Consider the following 16,186-nt stretch of genomic DNA (forward strand, 5'->3'; position numbering starts at 1 on the left):
ATAAACTGGGCGACATGGACATGTTGGGCCGAAGGGCCTGTTTCCATGTGGTAAACCTCTATGATTCTATGATTCTATACCGTGAACATTGCCAGCTGAGTGCGTCTAATTTTCCACCATTTAATCTGCTGTCTGAAAAATATTCAAAAAAAACGAGATTGGCTTGAAAGAATTCGGATTACTTCTTGTTTCCACAATGAATGACACTCCCTTTATTTTGGAAAAGTAAATGGCATTCACATTCCGACAGGTTTCAGTTGATTTGTGAGAGATCTTCAAATGATCAATCTCCGGTTAAGGCGGCCTTTTTATCTCTCTCTCTCTCTTGGCAGAATCCAAAATGAAATTGGAGCTGGACTAATCATGCAAGAAATCAGGAATCACTTTAGCAAACAAAATACGGCCGGAAGCTGGAACTCTCTCATCCCAAAGGATGTGGATTGAGGCTCAATTCAAATTTTCAAGTCTGATATTGATAGATCTTTTTCTGGTTCGGTTACCAAGGGATATGAGTCCAAGGCGGGGAAACAGAGATAAATTACTGATCACTTCATGATCTAATTGAATGGGACAGCAGGCTCGAGGGGCTGAATGGTCTTCTCCTGTGCCGATGTTACACTCCTGCTCAGTGCGGGGCTGGACGACTGGTAAGAGGCATCAGACTTGACTCCAGAATGAAAATCGGGTGTTCAGATTCAGCCACCTTGGGATTGTCGAACAAACTGAACCCCGACAGCAACGTCACCACCTGCCTCTCTGCAATAATAGGATGAGAAGGAGCCCTGCCGCTGGCCCGGCGAGCTCAGTCGGTAAAGCACGAAATTCCTAACCTCAGGGTATTGGGTTTAAAGCAAATATTGGGGGTTTTGAGTTCTATTTTTCACAGTGGGTGATGAAAGGTTCAAAGTGCAACCTCTGATCTCCAGTTCATGATATCCAGTAAAATAAACAGACACAACACTGAGCTGTGTGAAAGGAAACCGTGAGCGTTGCCCAATATCCAGTCCCTCCCGGTACTATCTTCTCATTCCTTCCACATGGGATACGGCAGATACCGTTTCAATAGGTTTCATATTTGCTGTTATTAAAAATGTTGATAGTTAGGATGTGTAATATTTAGAAGATGCCAACTCTGGATCCATTCGCCTCTCTGATTCCTCCTGATACCCACTTACACTCTTTGATTCTCCCTGACCTCCTTATCTTCTCTCATACCCTCAGTGAGTCCATTATCCTCTTTCAACCTTGTCAGCGCCCTTTACACTCTCTGATACCCGCAGTCCTCACCCACTGATATGCCCTGAGAGTCCGTACACTCTCTGATACCCTCTGGCAGTCCTTACCCTCTGTGAGATCTCAATATGCTCTCTGATACCCTCTGACTGCCCGCACCCCTCTCTGAGCCCCGTTGCACTCTCTGATGCCCTCTGATAGTACCTTCCCCTCTCTGAGATTCCTTTGCCCCAATGGATCGCCACCAAGAAGCGATTAAACGCCCTGACGCCTTCTCAGAACCCATTACCGTCCCTGCCATCAAAGTGCGGTGTAACTTCACAGGTGGATCTGCTGGTCTGTGTTAAGGATGAGATCCAGAGTTTGATCGGTCGCTGCTGCTTCCGCCTCTGAGAGCTCTATCGGCGGTCGGTACCGATCTTCCTCCGATAAACTGGGTGTGGATGTATGAGTGCGCTGTTGATTTATAAACTTTGCTAGTTTCCGTATGACAGCGATGTTTATATATGAACTGTGGGTGTATCTCGATGAGTACGATGTTTATATATGAACTGTGGGTGTATCTCTATGAGTACGATATATATATATATATATATATATGAACTGTGGGTGTATCTCTATGAGTGCGATGTTTATATATGAACTGTGGGTGTATCTCTATGAGTACGATGTTTATCTATGAACTGTGGGTGTATCTCTGTGAGTGTGATGTTTATATATGAACTGTGGAATGAACAGGAGGGGCAATTCCTCCTGTGGTTATATTTTCTTCCACGACAATAACACAAAGTAAGCGTTGGGTACAGAGCCGAAATAGTTCAGTTGGGAGAGCGTTGGACTGAAGATCTGAAGGTCCTTGGTTCAATCCCGAGTTTCGGCAGTTTTTGGGTGTTTACTTTCTTCTTCCTTGCTTCGATTCTCGGATTTATTTGCAGTAAATTTAATTCCCGCCACTGTCGGATTGGGGATTGAACAGAGAGACATCAAGGATGGGAAATATTTATATCATTTGTATTTGGCTGTTATTTCACTGTTACCTTCTGCCTTTTTCTCTTGGTTTTGTCTCTCTCGGTGCCAGGTGACTATTTGATTTGTCCGAAACTGATCCATTTTCCACATCTCGGGGCGGTCAGACCCGCTCTGTCTGTCTGTTGCTGCTGATGATCATTAATGGGAACAGGCCGCGAGTCAAACGTTTATCTGCAAATTGGAGAAAGACAAATAAAAAGAAAGACGTGTTTATCCTGCCCAGGGGCAAAGTTACAACGGATGTAATTCAAAAACGGTCCCCGTGAATTTTTCTGTGGATTTTCTTTTTAAAGCTTCGATTTCAAAAGTTACAAAAACGCGAAATAAATAAAGTAAATGACAAGAATCGAGTCCGTGATCATTATGTTACAGTACACTCTTTGCAAACGAGTTAACCGGCCGTACCAACGGCACATTAGGCTGTTTAATTAATTTTTGTACCTGCAGCGATTTCTCGACTTGGACCCCTAAATCTCTCTGCTCCTCCACAGCACCGAGTTTCTCACCATTTAGAAAATACTCTGATTTATCTTTCTTAGATTTAAAGTGTATGACCTCGGTCTCCCCCACATTGAACACTATTTGCCACAGTTTTGTCCACACACTTAATCTATCAATTCCCACTTTTCAATTTCCTGCTGTCATCTGCGTTTCTTCCTGCGTCACCAGAAGGCTGCGTGTTCAAAACACGGGGTAACCGTTGCCTTTAGAGCTGATAGGGTTCTGTATCGTTCCGGAATGAATGTTTCATCTGCTTTTTCTCAATAAAAATAACATTGCTCTAAATTCTGGTTCTCTAGTTCTCAAATTTCAGCAAATCGTTTCATTTTGCCCTCGACTTTTGATCTTGTGCTGCGGATGACACTTTTGCAAAGAGGGAGAAGTCCACAAATCGCCCCACGTGTATCTCAAACGCTTTGGGAAGAAGTTCTGTGTAAACAATCAGGAATTTAAAGGCACCTCAATGACCTGCACTTTCATTGAATGATTTTTTTTCGACATTGGAATCGACGAGAAATCGCTGTCGGCTTTCATCTCACTGAAGTGGAGAGTGTGGCCGCCTTGTATCGGTCAACGTGTTAGTGACGAGTTTGGGTTAAGCACGGGTCGCGTTTATTTCTGAAATCTCACCAAGCACCGGGGAAAAGAAACTTAGAATCAAACTGTCCCTGTCAGTGATGAATTGAAGGGAATATCGCTCCAAACAGATCTGGACAATGCGCAGCGCAGCCGCACCGGAGTTCCAAATCCACCCTCTCGCCACTCGGCAATCGCATTAACTGAACTTTTCTCCGGCCCAGTGTCACCGCGCTGAAATCGAGTCTTTCTCGGCCACATTTTTTCTTAACATAATAATTACTGGTTTAAGAGTGAAAATTGTCGTCCACTTCACTGTAAGTGCAAGAGACAACTTTGTAGACACCGTGTCGTGTCACAGACCTGCTGGTTTGTCCTGCTCATTTCATCTCATCTCATTTTCCGCAAACCTGAATATTACTGGAACAGAGAATGGCGAATCACAGCTCAAAAATCAATCCTCTCTTCCACGAGCGGACTGAGTCTTTCAACATACAGGTGTTTAATGGCAAGGTGAGTTTAATTTTCAGAAATAATACAGCACAGATTTTGACTCGTGCAAGCTGCACACCCTTTATTTTGGAAAAGTAAACTGATTGGAAGAAAGCTGTTACATTGAGTGCGGCAACCTGAAGCGTCAGCTCGATGAATTAGTCCTTGAACATTTGCAAGTTCTGTTTCTGTGGCGCAATTGGTTAGCGCGTTTCGCTGCGAACTGAAAAGTTGGTCGTTAGAGGACACGAAGGCAACCTTTTACCTTAACATTCATTGTCTCGCAAATTCTTGGGTTCGAATGTGTGTCTTGTCTGCCAGAAAATGTACCGCAAGCATTGCCAGCTGAGTGCGTCTGATTTTCCACCATTTATTCTGCGGTTGGATAACAGGCATATGAAAAATATCCAAAAAAACGAGGTTGGCTTGAACGAAGTCGGAATACTTCTTGACAGAGAAGGTTCGAAGGTTGCAAGCGAGCTCCTTCACACTGACATGGATATTTCTGCAGTGAGCGACATCAGACTGTTTCCACAATGAATGTCACTCCCTTTATTTTGGAAAAGTGAAATGGTATTCACATTCCGACTGGTTTCAGTTGATTTGTGAGAGATCGCTAAAGGATCAATCTCCGGTTAAGACGGCCTTTTTCTCTCTCTTTGTTGGCCGAATCCAAAATGAAATTGGAGCTGGACTAATCAGGCAAGAAATCAGGAATCACTTTTGCAAACAAAATACGGCCGAAAGCTGGAACTCTCTCATCCCAAAGGATGATGATTGTGGCTCAATTCATAATTTGAAATCTGATATTGAGACATCGTTTTTCGATTCGGGTACCAAGGAATATGAGTCCAAGGCGGAGAAACAGAGATGAATTGCAGATCAACTCATGATCTAATTGAATGGGGCAGCAGGTTCGAGGGGCCGAATGGCCTTCTCTTGCCCGATGTTCCGATACTGCTCAGCGCGGGGCTGGACGAATGGTAAAAGACATCAGACGCGCTCCAGAATGAAAAAACGGGTGTTCAGAAGCAGATACCCTGAGATTGTGGAACGAACTGAACTCCTGCAGCAAAGCCAACAGCTGTCTCTCTGCAATCATAGGATGGGAAGAATTTCGGCAGTCGGCACGGCAAGCGCAGTCGGGAGAGCATGAGACTCTTAATCTCAGGGTCGTGGGTTCGAGCCCCACGTTGGGCGATTTGTGTTCTACTTTTCACACTCGGTGATAAAAGTTTTAAAGTGCAACCTCTTGTCTCCAGATTCGAAACAGGCACAACCCTGAGCTGTGTGAAAGGAAACCGTGAGCGTTGCCAAATATCCACTCCCTATCGATTCTACCTTCTCGTTCCCTCCGCATCGGACACGGACAGGTTACCGGTTCAATTGGATTCACTTTTTGTTGTTATTAAAAATATTGAAGGTCAGAAAATGTAATATTTAGGAGATGCCAACGCTGGAACAATTCGCCTCTCTGATACCTCCTGATCCCCCCTTACCCCATTTGATTCTCCCTGTGCTCCTTATCATCGCTGATACGCTCTGTCTCTTACCTTCTCCGATACCCTCAGAGAGTCCATGATTCACTTTGAACCTTGTCAGCGCCATTCACCTGCTCTGATACCTATTGATTGCCCCTTACACAGATGCGCCCTGAGCCGCCTTACACTCTCCCATACTCGGCAGTCCTTCCCCTCTCTCAGATCTTAAAAACACTCTCTGATGCCATCTGACTGCACGCTCTCCTCTTTGAGCCCCCTTACACTCTCTGATGCCCTCTGATAGTACCTTCCCCTCTCTGAGATGCCCTTGCCACAATGGATCGCCACTAAGATGTGATTCAACGCCCTGAGGCCTTCTCAGAAGCAATTACCGTCCCTGCTATCAAAGTGCGGTGTAACTTCACAGGTGGATCTACCGGTCTGTGTTAAGGATGAGATCAAGAGTTTGATCGGTCGCTGCTGCTTCCGCCTCTGAGAGCTCTATCGGCGGTCGGTACCGATCTTCCTCCCACAAACTGGGTGTGGATGTATGAGTGCGCTGTTGATTTATAAACTTTGGTAGTTTACGTATGACAACGATGTTTATATATGAATTGTGGGTGTATCTCTCCGAGTACGATGTTTATATTTGAATTGCAGAATGAACAGGAGGGGCAATTCCTCCTGGGGTTATATTTTCTTCCACGACAATAACACAAAGTAATCGTTGGGTACAGAGCCGAAATAGCTCAGTTGGGAGAGCGTTAGACTGAAGATCTGAAGGTCCTTGGTTCAATCCCGAGTTTCGGCAGTTTTTGTTTGTTTACTTTCTTCGTCCTTGCTTCGATTCTCGGATTTATTTGCAGTGAAATTTAATTCCCGCCACTGAAGGATTGGGGATTGAATAGAGAGACATCAAGGATGGGAATTATTTATATCGTTTGTATTTGGCTGTTATTTCACTGTTACCTTCTGCCTTTTTCTCTTGGTTTTGTCTCTCTCGGTGCCAGGTGACTATTTGATTTGTCCGAAACTGTTCCATTTTCCACATCTCGGGGCGGTCAGACCCGCTCTGTCTGTCTGTTGCTGCTGATGATCATTAATGGGAACAGGCCGCGAGTTAAACGTTTATCTGCAAATTGGAGAAAGACAAATCAAAAGAAAGACGTGTTTATCCTGCACAGGGGCAAAGTTACAACGGATGTAATTCAAAAACGGTCCCCGTGAATTTTTCTGTTGATTTTCTTTTTAAAGCTTCGATTTCAAAAGTTACAAAAACGCGAAATAAATAAAGTAAATTACAAGAATCGAGTCCGTGATCATTATGTTACAGTATACTCTTTGCAAACGAGTTAACCGGCCGTACCAACGGCACATTAGGCTGTTGAATAAATTTTTGTACCTGCAGCGATTTCTGTACTTGGACCCCTAAATCTCTCTGCTCCTCCACAGCACCGAGTTTCTCACCATTTAGAAAATACTCTGATTTATCTTTCTTAGATTTAAAGTGTATGACCTCGGTCTCCCCCACATTGAACACTATTTGCCACAGTTTTGTCCACACACTTAATCTATCAATTCCCACTTTTCAATTCCCTGCTACCATCTGCGTTTCTTCCTGCGTCACCAGAAGGCTGCGTGTTCAAAACACGGGTGAACCGTTGCCTTTAGAGCTGATAGGATTCTGTATCGTTCGGAATGAAAGTTTCATCTGCTTTTTCTCAATAAAAATAACATTGCTCTAAATTCTGGTTCTCTGTTTCTCAAATTTCAGCAAATCGTTTCATTTTGCCCTGGACTTTTGATCTTGTGCTGCGGATGAAACTTTTGCAAAGAGGGAGAAGAAGTCCCCAAATTCCCCACGTGTATCTCAAACGCTTTGGGAAGAAGTTCTGTGTAAACAATCAGGAATTTAAAGGCACCTCAATGACCTGCACTTTCATTGAATGATTTTTTTTCGACATTGGAATCGACGAGAAATCGCTGTCGGCTTTCATCTCACTGAAGTGGAGAGTGTGGCCGCCTTGCATCGGTCAACGTGTTAGTGACGAGTTTGGGTTAAGCACGGGTCGCGTTTATTTCTGAAATCTCACCAAGCACCGGGGAAAAGAAACTTAGAATCAAACTGTCCCTGTCAGTGATGAATTGAAGTGAATATCGCTCCAAACAGATCTGGACAATGCGCAGCGCAGCCGCACCGGAGTTCCAAATCCACCCTCTCACCACTCGGCAATCGCATTAACTGAACTTTTCTCCGGCCCAGTGTCACCGCGCTGAAATCGAGTCTTTCTCGGCCACATTTTTTCTTAACATAATAATTACTGGTTTAAGAGTGAAAATTGTCGTCCACTTCACTGTAAGTGCAAGAGACAACTTTGTAGACACCGTGTAGTGTCACAGACCTGCTGGTTTGTCCTGCTCATTTCATCTCATCTCATTTTCCGCAAACCTGAATATTACTGGAACAGAGAATGGCGAATCACAGCTCAAAAATCAATCCTCTCTTCCACGAGCGGACTGAGTCTTTCAACATACAGGTGTTTAATGGCAAGGTGAGTTTAATTTTCAGAAATAATACAGCACAGATTTTGACTCGTGCAAGCTGCACACATTTTATTTTGGAAAAGTAAACTGATTGGAAGAAAGCTGTTACATTGAGTGCGGCAACCTGAAGCGTCAGCTCGATGAATTAGTCCTTGAACATTTGCAAGTTCTGTTTCTGTGGCGCAATTGGTTAGCGCGTTTCGCTGCGAACTGAAAAGTTGGTCGTTAGAGGACACGAAGGCAACCTTTTACCTTAACATTCATCGTCTCGCAAATTGTTGGGTTCGAATGTGTGTCTTGTCTGCCAGAAAATGTACTGCAAGCATTGCCAGCTGAGTGCGTCTGATTTTCCACCATTTATTCTGCGGTTGGATAACAGGCATATGAAAAATATCCAAAAAAACGAGGTTGGCTTGAACGAAGTCGGAATACTTCTTGACAGAGAAGGTTCGAAGGTTGCAAGCGAGCTCCTTCACACTGACATGGATATTTCTGCAGTGAGCGACATCAGACTGTTTCCACAATGAATGTCACTCCCTTTATTTTGGAAAAGTGAAATGGTATTCACATTCCGACTGGTTTCAGTTGATTTGTGAGAGATCGCTAAAGGATCAATCTCCGGTGAAGACGGCCTTTTTCTCTCTCTTTGTTGGCCGAATCCAAAATGAAATTGGAGCTGGACTAATCAGGCAAGAAATCAGGAATCACTTTTGCAAACAAAATACGGCCGAAAGCTGGAACTCTCTCATCCCAAAGGATGATGATTGTGGCTCAATTCATAATTTGAAATCTGATATTGAGACATCGTTTTTCGATTCGGGTACCAAGGAATATGAGTCCAAGGCGGAGAAACAGAGATGAATTGCAGATCTACTCATGATCTAATTGAATGGGGCAGCAGGTTCGAGGGGCCGAATGGCCTTCTCTTGTCCCGATGTTCCGATACTGCTCAGCGCGGGGCTGGACGAATGGTAAAAGACATCAGACGAGCTCCAGAATGAAAAAACGGGTGTTCAGAAGTCGATACCCTGAGATTGTGGAACGAACTGAACTCCTGCAGCAAAGCCAACAGTTGTCTCTCTGCAATAATAGGATGGGAAGAATTTCGGCAGTCGGCACGGCAAGCGCAGTCGGGAGAGCATGAGACTCTTAATCTCAGGGTCGTTGGTTCGAGCCCCACGTTGGGCGATTTGTGTTCTACTTTTCACACTGTGTGATAAATTTTCAAAGTGCAACCTCTTGTCTCCAGATTCGAACCAGACACAACCCTGAGCTGCGTGAAAGGAAACCGTGAGCGTTGCCAAATATCCACTCCCTCCCGATTCGACCTCCACATGGGACACGGACATGTTATCGGTTCAATCGGATTCATTTTTTGCTGTTATTAAAAATGTTGAAGGTCTGAAAATGTAATATTTAGGAGATGCCAACTCTGGAACAATTCGCCTTTCTGAGACCTCCTGATCTCCCCTTACCCTATTTGATTCTCCCTGCGCTCCTTATCATCGCTGATACGCTCTGTCTCTTACCTTCTCCGATAACCTCAGAGAGTCCATGATCCACTTTGAACCTTGTCAGCGCCATTCACCTGCTCTGATACCTATTGATTGCCCCTCACACAGATGCGCCCTGAGCCGCCTTACACTCTCCCATACTCGGCAGTCCTTCCCCTCTCTCAGATCTTAAAACACTCTCTGATGCCATCTGACTGCCCGCTCTCCTCTTTGAGCCCCCTTACACTCTCTGATGCCCTCTGATAGTACCTTCCCCTCTCTGAGATGCCCTTGCCACAATGGATCGCCACGAAGAAGCGATTAGACGCCCTGAGGCCTTCTCAGAAGCAATTACCGTCCCTGCTATCAAAGTGCGGTGTAACTTCACAGGTGGATCTACCGGTCTGTGTTAAGGATGAGATCAAGAGTTTGATCGGTCGCTGCTGCTTCCGCCTCTGAGAGCTCTATCGGCGGTCGGTACCGATCTTCCTCCCACAAACTGGGTGTGGATGTATGAGTGCGCTGTTGATTTATAAACTTTGGTAGTTTACGTATGACAACGATGTTTGTATATGAACTGTGGGTGTATCTCTACGAGTACGATGTTTATATATGAATTGTGGAATGAACAGGAGGGGCAATTCCTCCTGGGGTTATATTTTCTTCCACGACAATAACGCAAAGTAATCGTTGGGTACAGAGCCGAAATAGCTCAGTTGGGAGAGCGTTAGACTGAAGATCTGAAGGTCCTTGGTTCAATCCCGAGTTTCGGCAGTTTTTGTTTTTGTCCTTGCTTCGATTCTCGGATTTATTTGCAGTGAAATTTAATTCCCGCCACTGAAGGATTGGGGATTGAATAGAGAGACATCAAGGATGGGAATTATTTATATCGTTTGTATTTGGCTGTTATTTCACTGTTACCTTCTGCCTTTTTCTCTTGGTTTTGTCTCTCTCGGTGCCAGGTGACTATTTGATTTGTCCGAAACTGTTCCATTTTCCACATCTCGGGGCGGTCAGACCCGCTCTGTCTGTCTGTTGCTGCTGATGATCATTAATGGGAACAGGCCGCGAGTTAAACGTTTATCTGCAAATTGGAGAAAGACAAATCAAAAGAAAGACGTGTTTATCCTGCCCAGGGGCAAAGTTACAACGGATGTAATTCAAAAACGGTCCCCGTGAATTTTTCTGTTGATTTTCTTTTTAAAGCTTCGATTTCAAAAGTTACAAAAACGCGAAATAAATAAAGTAAATTACAAGAATCGAGTCCGTGATCATTATGTTACAGTATACTCTTTGCAAACGAGTTAAATCGGCCGTACCAACGGCACATTCGGCTGTTTAATAAATTTTTGTACCTGCAGCGATTTCTGTACTTGGACCCCTAAATCTCTCTGCTCCTCCACAGCACCGAGTTTCTCACCATTTAGAAAATACTCTGATTTATCTTTCTTAGATTTAAAGTGTATGACCTCGGTCTCCCCCACATTGAACACTATTTGCCACAGTTTTGTCCACACACTTAATCTATCAATTCCCACTTTTCAATTCCCTGCTACCATCTGCGTTTCTTCCTGCGTCACCAGAAGGCTGCGTGTTCAAAACACGGGGTAACCGTTGCCTTTAGAGCTGATAGGATTCTGTATCGTTCGGAATGAATGTTTCATCTGCTTTTTCTCAATAAAATAACATTGCTCTAAATTCTGGTTCTCTGGTTCTCAAATTTGAGCAAATCGTTTCATTTTGCCCTCGACTTTTGATCTTGTGCTGCGGATGAAACTTTTGCAAAGAGGGAGAAGAAGTCCCCAAATTCCCCACGTGTATCTCAAACGCTTTGGGAAGAAGTTCTGTGGAAACAATCAGGAATTTAAAGGCACCTCAATGACCTGCACTTTCATTGAATGACTTTTTTTCGCCATTGGAATCGACGAGAAATCGCTGTCGGCTTTCATTTCACTGAAGTGGAGAGTGTGGCCGCCTTGCATCGGTCAACGTGTTAGTGACGAGTTTGGGTGAAGCACGGGTCGCGTTTTTTTTCTGATATCTCACCAAGCACCGGGAAAAAGAAACTTAGAATCAAACTGTCCCTGTAAGTGATGAATTGAAGGGAATATCGCTCCAGCAGATCTGGACAATGTGCAGCGCAGCCGCACAGGAGTTACAAATCCACCCTCTCGCCACTCGGCAATCGCATTAACTGAACTTTGCTCTGGCCCGTGTCACCGCGCTGAAATCGAGTCTTTCTCGGCCACATTTTTTCTGAACATAATAATTACTGGTTGAAGAGTGAAGATTGTCGTCCACTTCACTGTAAATGCAAGAGACAACTTTGTAGACACCGTGTAGTGTCACAGACCTGCTGGTTTGTCCTGCTCATTTCATCTCATCTCATTTTCCGCAAACCTGAATATTACTGGAACAGAGAATGGCGAATCACAGCTCAAAAATCAATCCTCTCTTCCACGAGCGCACTGAGTCTTTCAACATACAGGTGTTTAATGGCAAGGTGAGTTTAATTTTCAGAAATAATACAGCACAGATTTTGACTCGTGCAAGCTGCACACATTTTATTTTGGAAAAGTAAACTGATTGGAAGAAAGCTGTTACATTGAGTGCGGCAACCTGAAGCTTCAGCTCTGTGAATTAGTCCTTGAACATTTGCAAGTTCTGTTTCTGTGGCGCAATTGGTTAGCGCGTTTCGCTGCGAACTGAAAAGTTGACTCGCAAATTCTTGGGTTCGAATGTGTGTCTTGTCTGCCAGAAAATGTACCGCAAGCATTGCCAGCTGAGTGCGTCTGATTTTCCACCATTTATTCTGCGGTTGGATAACAGGCATATGAAAAATATCCAAAAAAACGAGGTTGGCTTGAACGAAGTCGGAATACATCTTGACAGAGAAGGTTCGAAGGTTGCAAGCGAGCTCCTTCACACTGACATAGATATTTCTGCAGTGAGCGACATCAGACTGTTTCCACAATGAATGTCACTCCCTTTATTTTGGAAAAGTGAAATGGTATTCACATTCCGACTGGTTTCAGTTGATTTGTGAGAGATCGCTAAAGGATCAATCTCCGGTGAAGACGGCCTTTTTCTCTCTCTCTGTTGGCCGAATCCAAAATGAAATTGGAGCTGGACTAATCATGCAAGAAATCAGGAATCACTTTAGCAAACAAAATACGGCCGAAAGCTGTAACTCTCTCATCCCAAAGGATGTGGATTGTGGTTCAATTCATAATTTGAAGTCTGATATTGACAGATCGTTTTTCGATTCGGGTACCAAGGAATATGAGTCCAAGACGGAGAAACAGAGATGAATTGCAGATCAACTCATGATCCAATTGAATGGGGCAGCAGGTTCGAGGGGCTGAATGGCCTTCTCTTGTCCCGATGTTCCGATACTGCTCAGCGCGGAGCTGGACGAATGGTAAAAGACATCAGACTAACTCCAGAATGAAAAAACGGGTGTTCAGAAGTCGATACCCTGAGATTGTGGAACGAACTGAACTCCTGCAGCAAAGCCAACAGTTATCTCTCTGCAATGATAAGATGGGAAGAATTTCAGCAGTCGGCCCGGCTAGCTCAGTCGGTAGAGCATGAGACTCTTAATCTCAGGGTCGTGGGTTCGAGCCCCACGTTGGGCGATTTGTGTTCCACTTTTCACACTCGGTGATAAAATTTTTAAAGTGCAACCTCTTGTCCCCAGATTCGAAAAAGGCACAACCCTGAGCTGTGTGAAAGGAAACCGTGAGCGTTGCCAAATATCCACTCCCTATCGATTCTACCTTCTCGTTCCCTCCGCATGGGACACGGACAGGTTATCGGTTCAATTGGATTCACTTTTTGTTGTTATTAAAAATGTTGAAGGTCAGAAAATGTAATATTTAGGAGATGCCAACGCTGGAACAATTCGCCTCTCTGATACCTCCTGATCCCCCCTTACCCCATTTGATTCTCCCTGTGCTCCTTATCATCGCTGATACGCTCTGTCTCTTACCTTCTCCGATACCCTCAGAGAGTCCATGATTCACTTTGAACCTTGTCAGCGCCATTCACCTGCTCTGATACCTATTGATTGCCCTTTACACAGATGCGCCCTGAGCCGCCTTACACTCTCCCATACTGGGCAGTCCTTCCCCTCTCTCAGATCTTAAAAACACTCTCTGATGCCATCTGACTGCACGCTCTCCTCTTTGAACCCCCTTACACTCTCTGATGTCCTCTGATAGTACCTTCCCCTCTCTGAGATGCCCTTGCCACAATGGATCGCCACTAAGAAGCGATTAGACGCCCTGAGGCCTTCTCAGAAGCAATTACCGTTCCTGCTATCAAAGTGCGGTGTAACTTCACAGGTGGATCTACCGGTCTGTGTTAAGGATGAGATCAAGAGTTTGATCGGTCGCTGCTGCTTCCGCCTCTGAGAGCTCGATCGGCGGTCGGTACCGATCTTCCTCCCACAAACTGGGTGTGGATGTATGAGTGCGCTGTTGATTTATAAACTTTGGTAGTTTACGTATGACAACGATGTCTATATATGAACTGTGGGTGTATCTCTACGAGTACGATGTTTATATATGAATTGTGGAATGAACAGGAGGGGCAATTCCTCCTGGGGTTATATTTTCTTCCACGACAATAACACAAAGTAATCGTTGGATACAGAGCCGAAATAGCTCAGTTGGGAGAGCGTCAGACTGAAGATCTGAAGGTCCTTGGTTCAATCCCGAGTTTCGGCAGTTTTTGTTTGTGTCCTTGCTTCGATTCTCGGATTTATTTGCAGTGAAATTTAATTCCCGCCACTGAAGGATTGGGGATTGAATAGAGAGACATCAAGGATGGGAATTATTTATATCGTTTGTATTGGGCTGTTATTTCACTGTTAACTTCTGCCTTTTTCTCTTGGTTTTGTCTCTCTCGGTGCCAGGTGACTATTTGATTTGTCCGAAACTGTTCCATTTTCCACATCTCGGGGCGGTCAGACCCGCTCTGTCTGTCTGTTGCTGCTGATGATCATTAATGGGAACAGGCCGCGAGTTAAACGTTTATCTGCAAATTGGAGAAAGACAAATCAAAAGAAAGACGTGTTTATCCTGCCCAGGGGCAAAGTTACAACGGATGTAATTCAAAAACGGTCCCCGTGAATTTTTCTGTTGATTTTCTTTTTAAAGCTTGGATTTCAAAAGTTACAAAAACGCGAAATAAATAAAGTAAATTACAAGAATCGAGTCCGTGATCATTATGTTACAGTATACTCTTTGCAAACGAGTTAACCGGCCGTACCAACGGCACATTAGGCTGTTTAATTATTTTTTGTACCTGCAGCGATTTCTGTACTTGGACCCCTAAATCTCTCTGCTCCTCCACAGCACCGAGTTTCTCACCATTTAGAAAATACTCTGATTTATCTTTCTTAGATTTAAAGTGTATGACCTCGGTCTCCCCCACATTGAACACTATTTGCCACAGTTTTGTCCACACACTTAATCTATCAATCCCCACTTTTCAATTTCCTGCTACCATCTGCGTTTCTTCCTGCGTCACCAGAAGGCTGCGTGTTCAAAACACGGGGTAACCGTTGCCTTTCGAGCTGATAGGGTTCTGTATCGTTCCGGAATGAATGTTTCATCTGCTTTTTCTCAATAAACAGAACCTTGCTCTATATTCTGGTTCTCTGGATCTCAAATTTGAGCAAATCGTTTCATTTTGCCCTCGACTTTTGATCTTGTGCTGCGGATGAAACTTTTGCAAAGAGGGAGAAGAAGTCCCCAAATCGCCCCACGTGTATCTCAAACGCGTTGGGAAGAAGTTCTGTGCAAACAATCAGGAATTTAAAGGCACCTCAATGACCTGCACTTTCATTGAATGACTTTTTTTCGTCATTGGAACCGACGAGAAATCGCTGTCGGCTTTCATCTCACTGAAGTGGAGAGTGTGGCCGCCTTGTATCGGTCAATGTGTCAGTGACGAGTTTGGGTTAAGCACGGGTCGCGTTTATTTCTGAAATCTCACCAAGCACCAGGGAAAAGAAACTTAGAATCAAACTGTCCCTGTAAGTGATGAATTGAAGGGAATATCGCTCCAAACAGATCTGGACAATGTGCAGCGCAGCCGCACAGGAGTTCCAAATCCAACCTCTCGCCACTCGGCAATCGCATGAACTGAACTTTACTCTGGCCCGTGTCACCGCGCTGAAATCGAGTCTTTCACGGCCACATTTTTTCTTAACATAATAATTACTGGTTTAAGAGTGAAAATTGTCGTCCACTTCACTGTAAGTGCAAGAGACAACTTTGTAGACACCGTGTAGTGTCACAGACCTGCTGGTTTGTCCTGCTCATTTCATCTCATCTCATTTTCCGCAAACCTGAATATTACTGGAACAGAGAATGGCGAATCACAGCTCAAAAATCAATCCTCTCTTCCACGAGCGGACTGAGTCTTTCAACATACAGGTGTTTAATGGCAAGGTGAGTTTAATTTTCAGAAATAATACAGCACAGATTTTCACTCGTGCAAGCTGCACACATTTTATTTTGGAAAAGTAAACTGATTGGAAGAAAGCTGTTACATTGAGTGCGGCAACCTGAAACGTCAGCTCGATGAATTAGTCCTTGAACATTTGCAAGTTCTGTTTCTGTGGCGCAATTGGTTCGCGCGTTTCGCTGCGAACTGAAAAGTTGGTCGTTAGAGGACACGAAGGCAACCTTTTAACTTAACATTCATTGTCTCGCAAATTCTTGGGTTCGAATGTGTGTCTTGTCTGCCAGAAAATGTACCGCAAGCATTGCCAGCTGAGTGCGTCTGATTTTCCACCATTTATTCTGCGGTTGGATAACAGGCATA

At 44.3% G+C, this 16,186-nt stretch overlaps 5 non-coding genes across 5 annotated transcripts; all 5 read left to right on the forward strand.

Moving 5' to 3' along the window:
- Nucleotides 1-2,040: 2,040 nt before the first annotated feature.
- On the forward strand, nt 2,041-2,113 carry trnaf-gaa (transfer RNA phenylalanine (anticodon GAA)). Its single transcript has one exon. It is a non-coding gene; the product is annotated as a tRNA-Phe (tRNA).
- A 3,937-nt stretch (nt 2,114-6,050) lies between these two features.
- Nucleotides 6,051-6,123, forward strand: trnaf-gaa (transfer RNA phenylalanine (anticodon GAA)). The gene has a single exon. It is a non-coding gene; the product is annotated as a tRNA-Phe (tRNA).
- A 3,927-nt stretch (nt 6,124-10,050) lies between these two features.
- Nucleotides 10,051-10,123, forward strand: trnaf-gaa (transfer RNA phenylalanine (anticodon GAA)). Its single transcript has one exon. It is a non-coding gene; the product is annotated as a tRNA-Phe (tRNA).
- Nucleotides 10,124-12,914: 2,791 nt separating this feature from the next.
- Nucleotides 12,915-12,987, forward strand: trnak-cuu (transfer RNA lysine (anticodon CUU)). The gene has a single exon. It is a non-coding gene; the product is annotated as a tRNA-Lys (tRNA).
- A 1,019-nt stretch (nt 12,988-14,006) lies between these two features.
- On the forward strand, nt 14,007-14,079 carry trnaf-gaa (transfer RNA phenylalanine (anticodon GAA)). The gene has a single exon. It is a non-coding gene; the product is annotated as a tRNA-Phe (tRNA).
- Nucleotides 14,080-16,186: the final 2,107 nt, after the last annotated feature.

Source organism: Heptranchias perlo, chromosome 20 (assembly GCF_035084215.1).
Source record: "Heptranchias perlo isolate sHepPer1 chromosome 20, sHepPer1.hap1, whole genome shotgun sequence".
In the NCBI taxonomy this organism is placed as follows: domain Eukaryota; kingdom Metazoa; phylum Chordata; class Chondrichthyes; order Hexanchiformes; family Hexanchidae; genus Heptranchias; species Heptranchias perlo.